Source organism: Esox lucius, chromosome 9 (genome assembly GCF_011004845.1).
Source record: "Esox lucius isolate fEsoLuc1 chromosome 9, fEsoLuc1.pri, whole genome shotgun sequence".
In the NCBI taxonomy this organism is placed as follows: Eukaryota; Metazoa; Chordata; class Actinopteri; order Esociformes; family Esocidae; genus Esox; species Esox lucius.
Genome location: NC_047577.1, coordinates 8,619,475 through 8,636,908, shown reverse-complemented (window position 1 = coordinate 8,636,908; position 17,434 = coordinate 8,619,475). Strand labels below are relative to the sequence as shown.

The 17,434-nt window shown below is 42.4% G+C and overlaps 1 protein-coding gene across 4 annotated transcripts in view; it reads left to right on the top strand.

The window, feature by feature from the left end:
• The window catches only part of lcor (ligand dependent nuclear receptor corepressor), a 49,936-nt gene that overhangs the window by 13,931 nt on the left and 18,571 nt on the right, over nt 1–17,434 (top strand). The window lies entirely within an intron of this gene.

The window sequence follows — 17,434 nt, the reverse complement described above, 5'->3', positions numbered from 1 at the left end:
CATCAGTTTTTTTCCTCTCTCCTCTCTCTGGCTTCCTCACTCAGTTCCTCCGTATTATTTTCTTACGAAGCTTCACATTTCTCACCCCTTCTGCCTGTCACTAGTCTCTGACTGCCTCCTCAGTGTGGCTGCGTCCTGTCACATTGTGCTGTTAGTTGAGGGCATGCTAGCGGAAAGATTATTCTCCAGTCGACGGACTGAATTCTTTTCTGTCCGTCAATCCGTGTATCTGACAATATCACAAAAGGTCTCCTATAGAAACCTCGCAGAGATATTCAGCATAGAGGCGTTGTCCCAAATGTCAACCTGTTCAGCACACTATGCCGCATACAAGCCGGGTCAGTGGAGGCGCGCTAGATCGATAAGAGTGTGCCATTTGTGACGGAGACAATGAAACCTACACCTTGGCGACTGTAAAAAGGATAAGAGTTGGTAACTCTTTCATCTGCAGCTTTCTGTTAGTTCGTCTCTCCAAGGTGACAATGAGCTAGATCCGCGTCTTCTCCGTTATTATCCGTCTCATCGTATCGGTGATCGTTGGCGTTAGCTACATTCTGTGGGTGGTCCGCGTTGTGATTGGCCGTCCTCCGCGCTTGTTTACCGTGAAGAAACCAAGTTGAGGTCAATCGGAACCAGAGCTTTGTGGATACAGTATCGTAGAGGGTTCTGTAGTGAGTTCACTCAGTAGATCCGTTGAATTCAGCTGTCATCGTGACCCGGAGCCATGTTTATATGCGGGGAGAGTTTAGACAACTTTTAGAGGGGGCGCCTAGTTACTGACACTGAGAATTCCGTTCCGCTCAGTCCGTTGACATATTCAAATCAGACGCTCTTGTAACTTTTTTTTTTACTCTGGTCCCTCAAACCCACGAACCTGGCCTTGCAAGCACCAAGTGAGCTGCAAGGGACAAGTATTTAGATTCCCATGTAGTTTGATAAAAAAAATAGACTTGTTTACAGTACATAGCTGGTGTGTGTGGTTAGGTAAGCATAACACCACAGTCATTCCTAGAGAGCGCTGCGTGTTGAAAGATAATGAAAGCGTCTGAACTGATAACCCCTCGGAGGCTCCGCCCGCTGGTCCCCGTGCTGGTCATACAGCGTGGCGTTATTGGGGGAACATGATGAGCGCGCCCCCTGGCTGTCCCACGGTCCGGTTGGTTGCTGTCCAGTCTTTGTGTCAACTTTGTTTCAGTAACTCGCTGGACCTCTTGCCTTGTGCATGTGATGTGCCTGTGTGTGTGTTTGAGTGTTTGTGTGTGCCTTTGTGTGTTTATGTGTTTGTGCGTGTTGTCTCGGAGTGGAGTGCTTTCCCTAAAAGAGGTTTAACTCCTGACCTTCCTGTCATGAGTCTAACAGGCAATGCTTGACTTGGACTGTTCCAGTACTTCAAATGTATGTAAACAGTGTCAAGATTCCTTGTTTTTGGCAAAAGAGAATGCCGTATTGGAACATACCTCATTAACTAATACATTTCAATGAACATAGTCTATTTGGCAGTTCCTGTACTTATTCTTAAGTCAAGAGTTGCAAACATGGAGAAGCATAGATATGTTCATACTAGATAGAGACTTATAACATTGACTAATAAAAAAAATTGTCTTGCATTGCGTGTGATGTACCTGTGTTTGTCTTTGAGTGTTTGTGTGTTTATATGTGTTTGTGCGTGTTGTCTCGGAGTGGAGTGCTTGCCCTAAAAGAGGTTTAACTCCTGACCTTCCTGTCATCAGTCAAACAGGGAGAAGCATAGATATGTTCATACTGGATTACATTTTCTTTTTTAAATAATAATATAGTTGTTACTTGCACTTGTGAAGAATAACATTGACTCATTAGAAATGGAGGTCACTAGCTTTAATCACAAGGAATAAAAGCTTTAGCATCCCCTTCATCCACCTCCATTAATATTCAGTAGGCGTACCTTACAATTCATGTGGAGGAACATCTGTAGGATTCTGACTGACTGAACGACCCCCATGTTAGGTTACGTAGACAAATCTTTTTTTTCTGGATTCCACTACTGCTACTAGTACTATTATTTCTACTACTACTGCTGTTGCTACTAATACCACTAATACTACCACTGCCACTACTACTACTACTACTACTACTCCTACCATCACTAATACTACTACTACTACTATTACTACTACTACTATCACTACGATAGTAGTATTACTACTACTTCCACTAATACTACTAATACTTTCACTACTACTACTATTACTACTACCTCTACTACTACTACTACAAATACAACTATTAATACTACTATTACTACTACTCTGCTACTGCTACTTTTACTTCTATTATAGAAGTAGGGGCAGTAGTACTCCTACTAGTACTCCTACAGTAGTACTCCTACTAGTACTACTGCCCCACTGCCCCATGTGTTCTCTCCTCACCCACAAACACAGCTCACTGTTATATGGAGCTGCTGGGGATGTTTGTGTCTGAATGTGTGTTGATGTGTGGATGTGTGTTGATGGACGCCTCAAATGAGTGGATGTGTGTTGATGGACACCTCAAATGTGTGGATGTGTGTTGATGGACACCACAAATTTGTGGATGTGTGTTGATGGTTGAGTGAAATGTGTGGATGTGTGTTAATGGATGACTCAAATGTGTGGATGTGTGTTGATGGTTGAGTGAAATGTGTGGATGTGTGTTGAGGGATGACTCAAATGTGTGGATGTGTGTTGATGGTTGAGAGAAATGTGTGGATGTGTGTTAATGGATGACTCAAATGTGTGGATGTGTGTTGATGGTTGAGAGAAATGTGTGGATGTGTGTTAATGGATGACTCAAATGTGTGGATGTGTGTTGATGGTTGAGAGAAATGTGTGGATGTGTGTTAATGGATGACTCAAATGTGTGGATGTGTGTGTATTTTGGTGTTATCGCAGTATATGTCACGTAGTGAGTCTACACAAACTTTGCACAGTCTAGTCCACATTTTCAATAAAAGTTCAAACCAACTGAATAACAATTAACTAAAAGAGATGTTAGTGGCATGCGTCGGCACCCCCCCCCCACCCCCCCACCCCCCCACCCCCCCACCCCAAGTTGACACTTGCTGAAACAACCTTTTGGCAGTCTCATTACACTCGAGGGTGCTAATCATTTTACACATCAACTTCAAAGTAGAAATCTAACAAGTACGCGTGTCTCGAAGTAACAAGACACTCAATTATGTGTATTCCTGGCTCAGCTAACAAGCTGAAGTGTCAGACCCAAGCAGATTCTTCAGAATAAAAGTCCATATTCGGTGTGTTGTTGCTCAGGCTTTCGCTGCTTCTGTTCATCCTTGGTTTACATGAGAAGAGCCCAGGGGCCCATGTTTAGGTTAACACTGTGCCCGCATTTATAAGTTGGCTTTTGTTCTTTCAGATTTCGATCTTTGGAGAAAACATTGTTGCTTCAGTTTTTTTCTAGTAAGGAGAAGATAGAATCTAGGCAGTTAATGTGTTGAAGCACTTCGATATAACACCTTTAAAAAAAAATAAAAATAAAAGTTTTGTGCAGAACTAGAGGACGGTGTTAATCTCAGTTCTTCAAGACCCTTTTTGAATAATAACCACAACAAGGATTTATCCGATCCGTCCGTTTTCTCTCGTTGTGTTGCTCGGCTCGTGGTCTGGTGGATAAAGGAACACACAGTTAATCACGAATAACAATTAAGATGACTACCCAACGCTCACCTTTTCTCCCGCCTAGAACATACGTATTGTTTTATGATGTGATGTCCATCGCTTTTTCTTTTAGATCTCCGCCTTGTGTGGCTCCTAACCAGAGTCACGTGACCCCTGACTCTAGAATGCGTGTGCTGGAGGGATTCTAAGTGATTTAGTGACGCAGTCACATTGCGGAATCTGAAAGCAATGCAACCAAATTGAGTAATCACCCCCACCATTCCTGAACTCTGCTCCCTTAGCGGATTCTCCCTCCCTCCCTCCCTCCCTTTTATTTTTTATTGCCGGGGTTATAGGATGCTGTCAGTTTTCAGTGGAACGTGTCGGACTTGGAAAGACATCCACACCTACCACGCCGCTCAAATCCCCAAACATGTTTGCCTTCAATGGTGATATTCTTCTCGCCTTTCCTACCCCCCCCCCCCCCCCACCCCCACCCCCCCTTACTGCTAAAGGTGTTTGGTGAAACACTTTGAACTCTGTCGACCCCCTTTCCTTGGCAGGTGCCGTCAATAAACATCCGCGGCAGGTGTTCTCTGTTCCGTCACGGCCGTGAATCAAAAGGCGTTTCCGATCCCATTGTGCAGGGTGGGCACGCGTTACCTTTTTAACCACGGCAGGTTTTCCGCTATCTCTCAGATTAAAGGGATTGAAAAAAACCTGTCTGCTGTTGACCAACAAAACATTCCGGCGGACATGGCCTGGCGAACACTGTAAATCCATACGCTGTAAATCAGTGTTGTTGATGGTGCATGCGTGGTAGTGCAACATTTGATTCAGGTGTGTGAGTGCTAGGGCAGAAACAAAAACGTGCCCCCATTGGGGTCCCCTGGACCAGGATTGGGAAACACTGCTGTAAATCAACAAAGGTTGTCACACACATTGTGTTGTTGTGAATAATGGGATAATCACCTCTGTTCTGTATGTTAGCTTGGCTACGCCACTTCCTGTCACGCCCTCCATTTTTTCCAAGGCGACGTACAGAACCTCGGTGTTTGGCAAATGGACTTGTCGTAATAAGCTGTTTTGACGCTAAACACGTTTTCATGGAGTTTTTTAGACAAATGTTTGACAGCGCTGTCAGTGTCATTTTCTCTTTTAAACGTTTTTTTAAATTTTTTCTTCTCATTCCCATTGGGAGTTTTTTCACCAGACAGATCATAAACTCTCTCTGCCCATCTATGATGGTGTGATCACTGGCCTAGCTCTTTCGTGACAGTTTCCTGTAGTCGTTATAAAGGCGACAGCATATTGGCCACTAGCATGGCAAGGCAACGATCTTTAAAAATGACAGTCAAGCACGCTGCATGTATCTTTAGCGTAGGACTTCAGAGCGGTCAGTTAGCCTGTAGAGGTCTGTCTACATGTATCTTTAGCGTAGCGCCAGACAGGACTTCAGAGCGGTCAGTTAGCCTGTAGAGGTCTGTCTACATGTATCTTTAGCGTAGCGCCAGACAGGACTTCAGAGCGGTCAGTTAGCCTGTAGAGGTCTGTCTACATGTATCTTTAGTGTAGCGCCAGACAGGACTTCAGAGCGGTCAGTTAGCCTGTAGAGGTCTGTCTTGAGTTCTGACTCCCATCATTCCAGCCCATTTAACCCAGGCCTGATGTCTCCTCTTCTCTCACGTCCTTTCCTCTGGCGCTTGTCTCATTCGCTCACTGCTAATTTGGAAGTGCAATTAATTGGGGAAAAATACATTAATTAGCCGCTCCCATTCAGATTCTGTTGTGCTTTCTGTCCCCGCTCTCTCTCTCTCTTTTCTTGCCGCTTCCCTGTGAAGAACTTAGAGCTTTAAGGGGAATTGGAAACGATTTAATTACGCTTAACAGTCACCCACACTCCTCCTCTTGCCCTTCTCCCCCTTCCACTCCTCCTTCTCCTCCCACCTTTCCTGCGTCTCTAATTGTAATTGATTCGGTCCTCGTTAAGACTTTTGTACAACACCCCTGCCAGAGCCTGTGCCGCTTGACTGAAGGTAGCTGAGGGAAAGAGGTGCTGGGAAATGGTGTGATGAAAGAAAAAAAACTGTGCTAAAGAAAGAGAAAACAAAGGAGGGAAAATAGAGAAACTCCCCGAACTTTCCTTCTCAACATCCACTTTTTTTCGGTGCCCTTTTGAGCAGCTAATTCCTCTCTTCAGAGACAATTTAGCGAGAGATGCTAATCCGATTGTTCGGCATGATCCCCTGTCACACATAAAAAGGGAAGTGCTGTGGATGATGCTAATAGATGATAACACAGAACACATCTCCCCATTACTGTTCTTCCCTCCCACTCTGTCCTTCTCCCTCTTTCCCCCTCCCTCCCTCCCTCCCTCCCTCCCTCCCTCCCTCCCTCCCTCCCTCCCTCCCTCCCTCCCTCCCTCCCTCCCTCCCTCCCTCCCTCCTCCCCTAAATAATAATTAGATGATTAGAGAGGCAAGCTGACGTGGATTTCCATGAACGTGTGTCTGCTCGTGCGTGACTATTTTCTGGAATACATTGTGTATTTATTAAATTTTTTGGTTGTGTGGTGTGTGGTCTACCACTACTCACCGGGGCCCCAAAGGACCAGCCAGCCATCAGCTGGGTCATACTGCTGCTACTTCTACTACTACTACTACTATCACTACTACCACTATCAATACTACTACAACTACTACTACTACTACTACCATTATCAATACCACTACTACTACTATCAATGCCACTACCAATACTAATACTACTACTACCATTATCAATACCACTACTACCACTATCAATTATAATACTACTACTACTACTACCACTGTCAATAGCACTACTACCACTACTACTACCACTGTCAATAGCACTACTACTACTACCACTACCACTGTCAATAGCACTACTACTACTACTATCAATACCACTATCAGCACTACTACTACAACTACTACTACAACAACAACTACTACTTCTACTACTACTACTATCAATACTATTACTACTACTACTGCTCTGGTGGAAGGGTGGTTATGTGGGAGAATTGGAGCTTAAGCAGGCCCTTAAATCATAGGGTGAAATCTGTGTGTGAAATTGGGTAGATTTTCCACGGGGACCTTTTCATGTGCCTCTCTCAATCCCTTATGCCCCTTTCTCTGCCCCTCTCTCTTATTCATCCCCCCGCTCTCTCTCTCTCTTTCCACCCCACTTGTCCCCACCCGTTTGATGTTGGGGGAGGATTTGTCAACCAATCAGAATGGATGACCTAGTTCTCCCTCTCCTGCAGCCATGGAGCATGTTGGTTGTTATACTATAGGATAAGAGCAGTCAGAGTGTCTCACTATTGGCTGTTATACTATAGGATAAGAGCAGTCACAGTGTCTCACTATTGGCTGCTATACTATAGAATAAGAGCAGTCAGGGTGGCTCACTATTGGTTGTTATGCTATAGGATAAAAGCAGTCAGGGTGGCTCACTATTGGTTGTTATACTATAGAATAAGAGCAGTCAGGGTGGCTCACTATTGGTTGTTATACTATAGAATAAGAGCAGTCAGGGTGGCTCACTATTGGTTGTTATGCTATAGGATAAGAGCAGTCAGGGTGGCTCACTATTGGTTGTTATACTATAGGATAAGAGCAGTCAGGGTGTCATACTATTGGCTGTTATACTATAGAATAAGAGCAGTCAGGGTGGCTCACTATTGGTTGTTATGCTATAGGATAAGAGCAGTCAGGGTGGCTCACTATTGGTTGTTATGCTATAGGATAAGAGCAGTCAGGGTGGCTCACTATTGGTTGTTATGCTATAGGATAAGAGCATTCAGGGTGTTCACTATTGGTTGTTATGCTATAGGATAAGAGCAGTCAGGGTGGCTCACTATTGGTTGTTATACTATAGAATAAGAGCAGTCAGGGTGTCTCACTATTGGTTTTTATACTATAGAATAAGAACAGTCACGGTGTCTCACTATTGGCTGCTATACTATAGAATAAGAGCAGTCAGGGTGGCTCACTATTGGTTGTTATGCTATAGGATAAGAGCAGTCAGGGTGGCTCACTATTGGTTGTTATACTATAGGATAAGAGCAGTCAGGGTGGCTCACTATTGGTTGTTATACTATAGAATAAGAGCAGTCAGGGTGGCTCACTATTGGTTGTTATGCTATAGGATAAGAGCAGTCAGGGTGGCTCACTATTGGTTGTTATACTATAGAATAAGAGCAGTCAGGGTGGCTCACTATTGGTTGTTATGCTATAGGATAAGAGCAGTCAGGGTGGCTCACTATTGGTTGTTATACTATAGAATAAGAGCAGTCAGGGTGTCTCACTTTTGGTTGTTATACTATAGAATAAGAGCAGTCAGGGTGTCTCACTATTGGTTGTTATGCTATAGGATAAGAGCAGTCAGGGTGTCACACTATTGGTTGTTATGCTATAGGATAAGAGCAGTCAGGGTGTCTCACTATGGGCTGTTATACTGTAGTATAAGTGCAGTCAGGGTGTCTGACTATTGGCCATTATGCTATTGGATAAGAGCAGTCAGGGTGTCACACTATTGGTTGTTATAATATAGGATAAGGATTATCATACAACACAACCCCTTGTCTTCTGTGTGCTGCATACACACACATACATACACACATAAATAAGCATGACACACACACACACATATATGTTTAATGGACACCAAAGTTGATTGCCCTTAAAATGTCAAACATTTACAAATCCTTAGCTGAACCTCAAAACTTTCTCTATCCCTAGTCTCAACCTCAATAATGTCTTCTAATCCTTAACTTAACCTGTAATGCCTAAACCAAATTCTAACCATAACCTAATTTACCTTTTGCCCTGAACCAAACACAAGGACTGAAAAACATGTTCCACAGAAAATGTCCCCACTAGTTGCGTTTGTCTCATTTTAGCACCATTTGAGGACGTTTTGTCAGAGACACTCACAACCATGGATTAATTAACAGGTTTATTGTTTTAACTGAGGCTGACGTTTCTCTTTTATATTTTCCTTAACTTTTTTTGAAACCAGAACAAATTATTGATGTATGGGGTGATGTCTGGAACATGCCCAGACCCATAGCTCCAGGACACTGGCAGTGAGCCTGATGGAGGACAGTATCATTCAGAAGAAGCGTAGGATGTTAGCAGGGGGAATCAATTTCTCACCAGAATGCATTTGTTGATTTTCTTTTAATTAAAGGGGGAAAAACTTTGGCTGCATGTTTTCCATATACACACAGGTTTTTGTCATTTTAGCAGTCTTTCTTATCCAGAGAGATGTACAGTTAGTTAATGATAATGAGCTAGCTGGGATAATCACAGATCAAAGTTATAATTCACACACACACACACACACACACACACACACACACACACACACACACACACACACACACACACACACACATTACACACATTACACACACTTAACTCTTTTTTTTTGTAATCATGTATACACAATTTAAAGAAAATACACTTTTCCTTTATCTGAACAGGTCTTTGGCCCAGTATATTTAATTGAGCTCTGTGGTAATGTTTTGCTTGCAAATAAGCATTTCTCAACTATAAGCAATGCCAGTGTATAGTTCCATTCCTGTGGTTTTAGTCGGCTGTCGTTTTTTTCTTTCAATATTTGTAACTTTTACATTATATTTTTGGCAGACCCTCCCCCTGCTCTCTCTGGTCTTCACATCACTAAATAATTCACACATCTACTGGTCTATATATAGGTGCTTCTAAGGGTCTCGACGAGGTCCAAACTACGGCTGACTCACACAGACACACATATAATGTCAAATTGATTACCTTGCCTGGTCCTGCATAATTTCCCCTTCATTTGGAATGTGTTATATTCTCTCACTAACTCCTATGTGGAGCAGGCAGTGTGTGTGTGTCTGTGTGTGTGAGTCCGGGGTTAGAGACAGACAGAAAATACCAAGAGAGTGGGTGTGTGTAGGTTTTACATCGTCTTAGTTGAAAAGAGACATTCACTGGCGCTACTTTGAACCTCATCAAGCTAGTCAAAAAACATTAAAAAAAACATATACATTAAACATATATGAAAACATGAATATTAAACAAAAACATATGCCATTCCCATACCCCACCTCCATCCACATCACAAAAAACAACAACGCCCTTAACCCCTCGCACCAGTATGCCAGGAGGTCACGGCCCTTTGTGTCTGGAGGGTATGAAGATGTGGTTGCAGATCCGCTGCAGTTTGTCTATAATTTCACATTCAGAATTTACACATTCGGTGCTGACACATTCGGTGCTGACACATTCGGTACTGACACATTCGGTGCTGACACATTCGGTACTGACACATTCGGTACTGACACATTCGGTACTGACACATTTACCTAATAAAGATGCTCTATTAGAAATGTAATACAGGTGGTGTGTTCTTGCGGTAACATTGGACTTAACGTCCTCTGGTGGCTGGCTAAACAAGTCCGCCTAATAAACCGTTAACGTTTCCCCTGTTTCAGTGTGCCCCTCTCGATCTCTCTCTCAGAAGATCGTGGGAAAGGGAGGTGTAACCAAAGCTGCTAAATATCTTATCGATTTTGAGACACATTTCCCTCTGATCTTGTGGAACCACAAATAATTTTTACAAATAATCAAACATGGATAAATCCCTGTATCTGTTATCTGAAATACCGTGTGGAGTCACAGCCGAAAGATATGTGAACTGTTGCCATGAGAAAAGGACAACAGTGGATCACTGACAACATAACCAGTTTTCCACTCAACATTTATAGGCGATTTGCACTTTGTTACAATATTGTGCATAGCTAATTATATAAGATTTCAAATGCCTTTATACTGAACCTTTTGTTTATTTAGAATTTCAGAGTGTTTACTTCACTTTATTTATTTAATTTTATTGGATTGCTAGTAATCCCCTTTTTTTTTATAAAAATAGAGAGAGTGAGATAAAGAGATATACACACTTGCTGTAAACATGTTTCACATGCGAATAAAGCCCCTATTTATCTCCTGTTCTAACTCTCCAATAGAGGCTGAGAAACAATGGTAATAAGTCTTAATTAATAATCTATTTTGATTCTTAATTATTATTATATCGTGGTTCCCACTCTATTATCCAACAAGAGTGAAGGACTGAAGAACTCCCATGTATCAGCTCACCATTAAGTTCCACTTTGGCCATGAATGGATGTGGCTCTCACAAAGAGTACAGCGATGCATGTACACTTTAAAAACATCTAGTCATAGCTTATAATGAAAAACACCTTTGTGTTTTGACCAAGGCTATATGGGTCTTTGAGTATATTGCTGTAAAATGTAATCACAAGAACAAAAACATAATATTGCTTTCTAAGTATATTCATTCATATTAAAGCACATATGAAGATAGATTTCTTCAGTGCTTTAGAATTTTTTGACACTGAACATACATGAGCTACTTTCATATTTTACCCTTTCATGTTCATTTTCTTTTTGCTGAGGATATCTAAAGTGACAAGGTGGGCCAGTATGAAATATTGCTCAAGCTAGTTGTATAACTTGTAATATATCTCAGTGGTTGAACTTAACATAGAGTTGTGGCACCATCTTGAGAAGGTCTTTTAGGTAACACAGGTGGAAATTACCAATATCTAAAACAATATACCTGCAAATAATATTATTGGAAAAGCAAGTCATGGTTATGACATTTTACAACTAGCTAAGGTGTATGGTGCATCAATTAGTATTCAGGAAGTATGTTACAAAAGCTACCATAATGTGCTAAGCTTGCTAGTGTGTTAGCTAAGCCACCAACTTTGTCTTTTCTATTTCATATAAATGACAGATATTGGGCTAACCACTGCAGCGCATACAAAGATAAATATATCACCCAAAAGTTAGCTAGCTACTGTTTTTAAGTTAGTAACTGGTAGCTAACTTTATTAAGAGTTTTCTTGAAGCCAGCTCCCTGCTGTATCTGAGATATCTACTTAACAAATGTACATTAGAAATGTATTACAGGTGGCGTATCCTTGCGCTAACACTGGACGTAACGTCCTCCGGTGGCTGGCTAAACATGTCTGCCGACTAAACTATAAAAATGTTCCCTATTTCAGCGCGCCCCTCTCGATCTCTCTCGCTAGAGCGCAAGAAAGAGAGGTGAAACCAAAGCTGCTCTTCCTAATCTCCTGCTAAATTTCGGATACATTTTGAGACACGTTTCCCTCTGTCCATATGGAACTACAAATAATTTAAAAAAATAATCAAACATGGCCCCGGTATCCTTTGTCTGAAATGCCATATTCACTCACAGCAGCAAGACTGTCGCCATGACAAAAGGGAAACAGTGGATCACATTACCGATTTTCCCCTTCACAGTTATAGTCCATTTGCACTTTGTTACAAAATTGTGTTTTGTATCATTAGTATAATATTTCAGATGGCTTTATACTGAATATTTTGAGTGTTTGCTTCACTTTATTTCGTTTTATGATTCGACTGCTAATGATCCCCTTTTTAAACGAGAATAGAGACAAAGAGTGAGAAATGGAGATATACACGCTTGCTGTAAACATGTTTCCTGTGCCCCTTTAAATTGAAAGAGGGGAGAGAGAGTTTCTCACAGCCTATTCAGCTTACTTCAAACTATCAAATAATGGCTGAAAAACAATAGTTATAATAGTCATAATTAATGATCTATTTTGATTCTTAATTATTATGATATCGTAGTTCCTATTCCATTGTCCAACCAGAGTGAAGGACTGAAGAACTCCCATATATCAGCTCACCATTAAGATCCACTTTGGCCCTGAATAAATGTGTCTCTCACATATAGTACAATCATGCACGTACACCTTAAAAACATCTAGTCATAGCTTATAATGAAAAACACCTTTGTGTTTTGACCAAGGCTATATGGGTCTTTGAGTATTTTGCTTTAAAATTGTATCAAATGAACAAAACACTTTATTGCTGTCTGTGTCCTCTACATTCATAAGTTTGGGGTACCTTAGAAATGTCCTTTTTTTCCATGAAAACATACGTTAAATGAGTTTGAATTGGAACCATAGCAAAATGAATAGAAAATATAGTAATTGACAAGGTTAGAAATTATTTTTTTATTGAAATAATAATTGTGTCCTTCAAACTTTGCTTTCGTCAAAGAATCCTCCATTTGCAGCAAGTACAGTCTTGGCATTCTAGTTGACAATTTGTTGAGGTAATTATGCTTCCTGAAGCACCTCCCACAAGTTGGATTGGCTTGATGGGCACTTCTTATGTACCATACGGTCAAGCTGCTCCTGCAGCAGCTCAATAGGGTTGAGATCCGGTGACTGTGCTGGCCACTCCATTATAGACAGAATACCAGCTTATTATAACAGACTGCTTGTTCCCTGAATAGTTCTTGCATAGTTTGGAGCTGTGCTTGGCGTCATCAATTATTAATATTTGACTATGTCACAAAAGCTAGCATAATGTGCTAAGCTTGCTAGTGCATTAGCTAAACCAGCAACTATCTACTTCATATAAAATTACAGGTATTGGGCCAACCACTGCAGCACATACAAAGATACATCTATCCCATCAAAGTTAGATAGCTACTGTTTATAAGTACGTAGCTGCTAGCTAACAATATTAAGAGTTTTCTTAAAGCCAGTTCTATGTTGTTGCAGAGACACAGACTACTTTAACCTAATGCTGGTAGACTCCTGTGCCAAAAGCTGTTGTGAACAGCTGATTGAGAGCATAGCAGTTCTATCAATAGGCTATATTCAGCTAACACTCACTTCAGCATGTCTTAAATGTTATGCTAAATAAAAAAAAATATATATTATCAAGTTGCTGTTTATGTCAGACAATGCATAATTACCTAGCTCATCTCCTAGGAACACTCCCAAAAACACTCCCCCTCTCATACAACCATTTCAGCCCCCCTGAAAAAACCATTGTCCTACAAGAAGAAATGACCCCAAACATATGAACAAGCTCCAACTGTCAGATTGTTCTTGATTTTTCACAACAGTCAGCACATCCTCAGCATAAGCTAAGGGACAAACCGGAGGGGTATCTTCTGAAAGGTACACCCCTTGGTTCAATAGCGATTGCGTACAGCACATACGTACGTGTTGAAGAGCCACCCTATCTTATCTGAAAATTAGCACTTGAGACACCCTTATCTTTCGGAACACTTTCAGTGCCTCCATAGAGTACCCTTCTGTATATTCTTTTTCTCCAAATTGTTGAATTTGAAATTCAACTATTGTCCACCAACAAATGGACTCACTAGGCACTCTTGGGTTTGACGGGACTGAAAGATCCTGTTGAACTCCTGACAAATCTGTTATTAACCAATGATCAGAGCAGCCTGCAGGGATAGTCACGCAGAACCTACACAGCGGAGATTGACGCTCAGAACAATAAAACCATTCTAACCTGGCCTCAGAGATGGAGTCGTCTCAGACGTGGTTGGACAGTCTTGCAGTTACCAACTTGTTTTGGTAACTGCAAGACAGCTCTCGAGTAGCAATAAGACACGCTAAATGGGGACTTGAGGCTATGTGAGGTTGCTCTGAAAAGATTCTTCTGAGCTTCCATTACAAGGGAGTACACAATCATCATACAATGTTTTCATTCATGGCCCTAACTTTCAACTACCCCCATTAGCTGAACTCTTCTGACTATATCGCCCCACCTGTCCTATTGCCACATAACTTTATTGGTCTTATCATTGTGAGTAAAAAAAAAACATATATACCTTTACACTTCATTACATCATACACCATAGATATTTTTTTGCAGTCCCTCATCCTATTTCCTTTCGAGGAAGCGATCCTCAGCTTGCTTATGGTTGAAATAAATAAACCGTGGAAGAGTGGATGAAAACCCCCCAAAAAAGGTTGAAATATTTAGGACTGCATCTGTGTCCCTTCATTGTCTTGGGAGTGTAACTCGCTAGTTACTCATGTGACTTTTCTTTTGGTGTGGCAGTTACTAGTCAAACCTTTTACTTTTGACATCATGAATGTAACCAAGTTCATCCTTCACTGGTTCAACCTCATCTTTCTCCACACAGTACTTCCTCAGAGACCGCCTCCGCAGTTCCATCAGCTACCTCCTCTCCCCCCTGTAACTCCCTCATTAATGCTGTCGCGTCACCTGTTCCTTCTCCTGCTCTCCTTGTCCACTCACCCACAGCCAAAGCATTTCATGGTCTCGTCAGAAGCGAAAATCGAATAGGCAAAAGCGTCAAGCCTAAACCAAACACAAGATTCAATCCCTCTGTGTCTTTCGAGATCGTATGCACTTGCTTCCTAAGAGAAACAGCATGTTGCGAATGGGCTTAACAGCCCAGAGGAACCTTCTTAATTGCTGACATAAGCTGACCATGAAGCGAAAACTCCTCAATATTTCTTCTCTAGCGAACAGGAACATTAGACAGCATAACTGTATTCGCCCGCATTTCTTCGCTGTGTAAACATCAAGTTTGTGTGTCTTTTATTATACTCTCAAACAGATCTCACTCACGTCCAAACTACACTCCTCCGTCTCAAAACGTATCCACCCTCGAAGGGCCCGTTCCAAACAGCCCCAGACCGGCAGCTGCCGTGTGAACATAAAAAAAAAACACCACCCCTATCGGTGCTCAGTGACAGTAAACAAACGCACGATAAACGTGAACTATGTAAGAGAAAACAGTAAGAACCAGTTTAACAAACCCTGGAGTGGAAAAACTCCACACTCAATCCCAGCATACACTATGAAAAGAGAGAGAGAGAGAGATACAGAGAGAGAGAGAGAGAGAGAAAGAGAAAGGCAGAGAGAGAGAGAGAGAGACAGAGAGAGAGAGAGATAATATAGAATGTGAGACCTCAATCTGCACTTATTGTTCTAGTCTGTGAGACTGTCCATTGTCTGTGTTGTGGTTGGGTCTTGGGTTATTGAGTGTGAAGCCTGAACCAATGACACGCTCATGTTAGGTCTTCTCTCCAGGCCCTCCGGGTCAGGTGGTCTAGGCATGCTGCGTGCGGGGCCAGGAGGGTGGGTTCGAATCCCGCCATTCCTGGCACCGCATGCAGCATGCCTTCCATATGAAAACCAATGGATCTGGATGCTTTGGATAAGTGTCTGCTAAATGACTCTCTGTATGTATCTAGGTAAAACCTCTACAATATGTCTCTCTGTGCTACAAACATTCAACCTAGCTTTTAAACGCACTGCTGTTCTTCCCTAATTATTTTTCTCTAGACTTGAAAGGGGCAGGTATTTTGCTTCTGCCGCTTGTGTGATGGTGGGGGGGGGGGGGGGGGGGGGGGGGGGGGGGGGTGTGGGGGGGGGGGGTGCTTTGGAAGAGTATTTTTTTTTGAAGCATTTGTTTTCAGTTATCAAAATTGCTATTCTTTGTAACCAGGCATGAATTTTACATGAGCAGGTTTTAGCAGAATGTTGTGATTTTGCCATTGTTGTGCTGGGCGGGTTAAAATTGAGACTGAGCGAGAGAGAGACGGCTGAACAAGAGGCGAAAATGGGTGAAACGAGAGCGAGATGGAGAGAAAGATGGAGAGAAAGATGGAGGGAGAGAGAGAAGGAGTTAGTGAGAGACGGGGAGAGAGAGTGAAAAGAGAGAGAGGTAAAAGGTGAATAGTTAAGACTGCTGCATTGTTATGTCCCTGCATTACTCTCATTACACCTGGTTGCGAGGGAGAATTGGTGAGAGTTCATTGAAATATCATCTGTCAGCGTCCTTGACCGAAGTTTAAACTGAGCATTGTGTAAATTCTGGATTCAGGGGGTGTGTTTTTTGTTTTGCATTCTGTACAGAAACACAATGTGCTGTGTGTTGTGTTCAAATCAAACCCATGCCCGTCCTCTTCCATCCATTGCTCTCTCGTCTTTTCCAAAATGGCCCCGGGTCTGTATGGGTACCAGCCGGGGTTACAACTTGACTTGTTCCTAAAGCTCCTTTAATCTCCCTCTTAACAGCAATTGGCAGCACTCTGCCTCTGTTAGCCCAGGGAGAGAGAGGTAGATGATGAAGAAAGAGCCGGGACAGAGATATTTCACTTGGTTTTGCAATGTCAGTAAATAAATAAAAATTCCCGGCCAATAAAGGCCCTTTGCAACAAAGGTAATGTAGAGGGAGAGAGAAAAATACAGAGGAGACTGGAGGATAGGAGACAGGAGACAGGAGACAGGAGAGTGGAGGAAAAGAGAATGAGATGGAGAACAAGTACATTTTATTTTAAGTCGTATTGATCTACCTACGTTTCCTTTGACACCACCCTAGGCCTGGCGTTAAGTGCAAAAGCCCACCTTCCCAAGCCAACCTCCACCACCGCACCTCCTTCACCTCCTCCACCTCCTCCACCTCCCTCACATCCCATCTCCCTAGCCCTCTATTACCAAATCGTCACTCCCCAAGATTTTCCACCGAGTGATCCACGGCCCCCCTCCCCTTCGTTCTGGATGGGGTTTTAGGGAGCGAAGGGGATGGAGCGAGGGTGTCTGGGAGAGGGAGTAGGTGGTTGGGGGGGAACACGAGGGGGAGGAGGTGGCCGGGAAGAGGAGAGAGGGCGAAAACTGCAATATGTATGTATTTGTATTACTTCACAGGGTTGCCAAGCAACAGCTGAATCCAGTATTTACAGTTAATAAAAAGTGAGTGACATTAGCTCGCAGAATTACGTTAGGTAAAGAGGGGATTTGCTTTTAAAAGAGGCCAGCAGGAAAGAAAAGCCAAGGTGTGTGTGTGTGTGTGTGTGTGTGTGTGTGTGCGCGCGCGGGGGGGAACGTGTGTGTGTGTGTGTGTGTG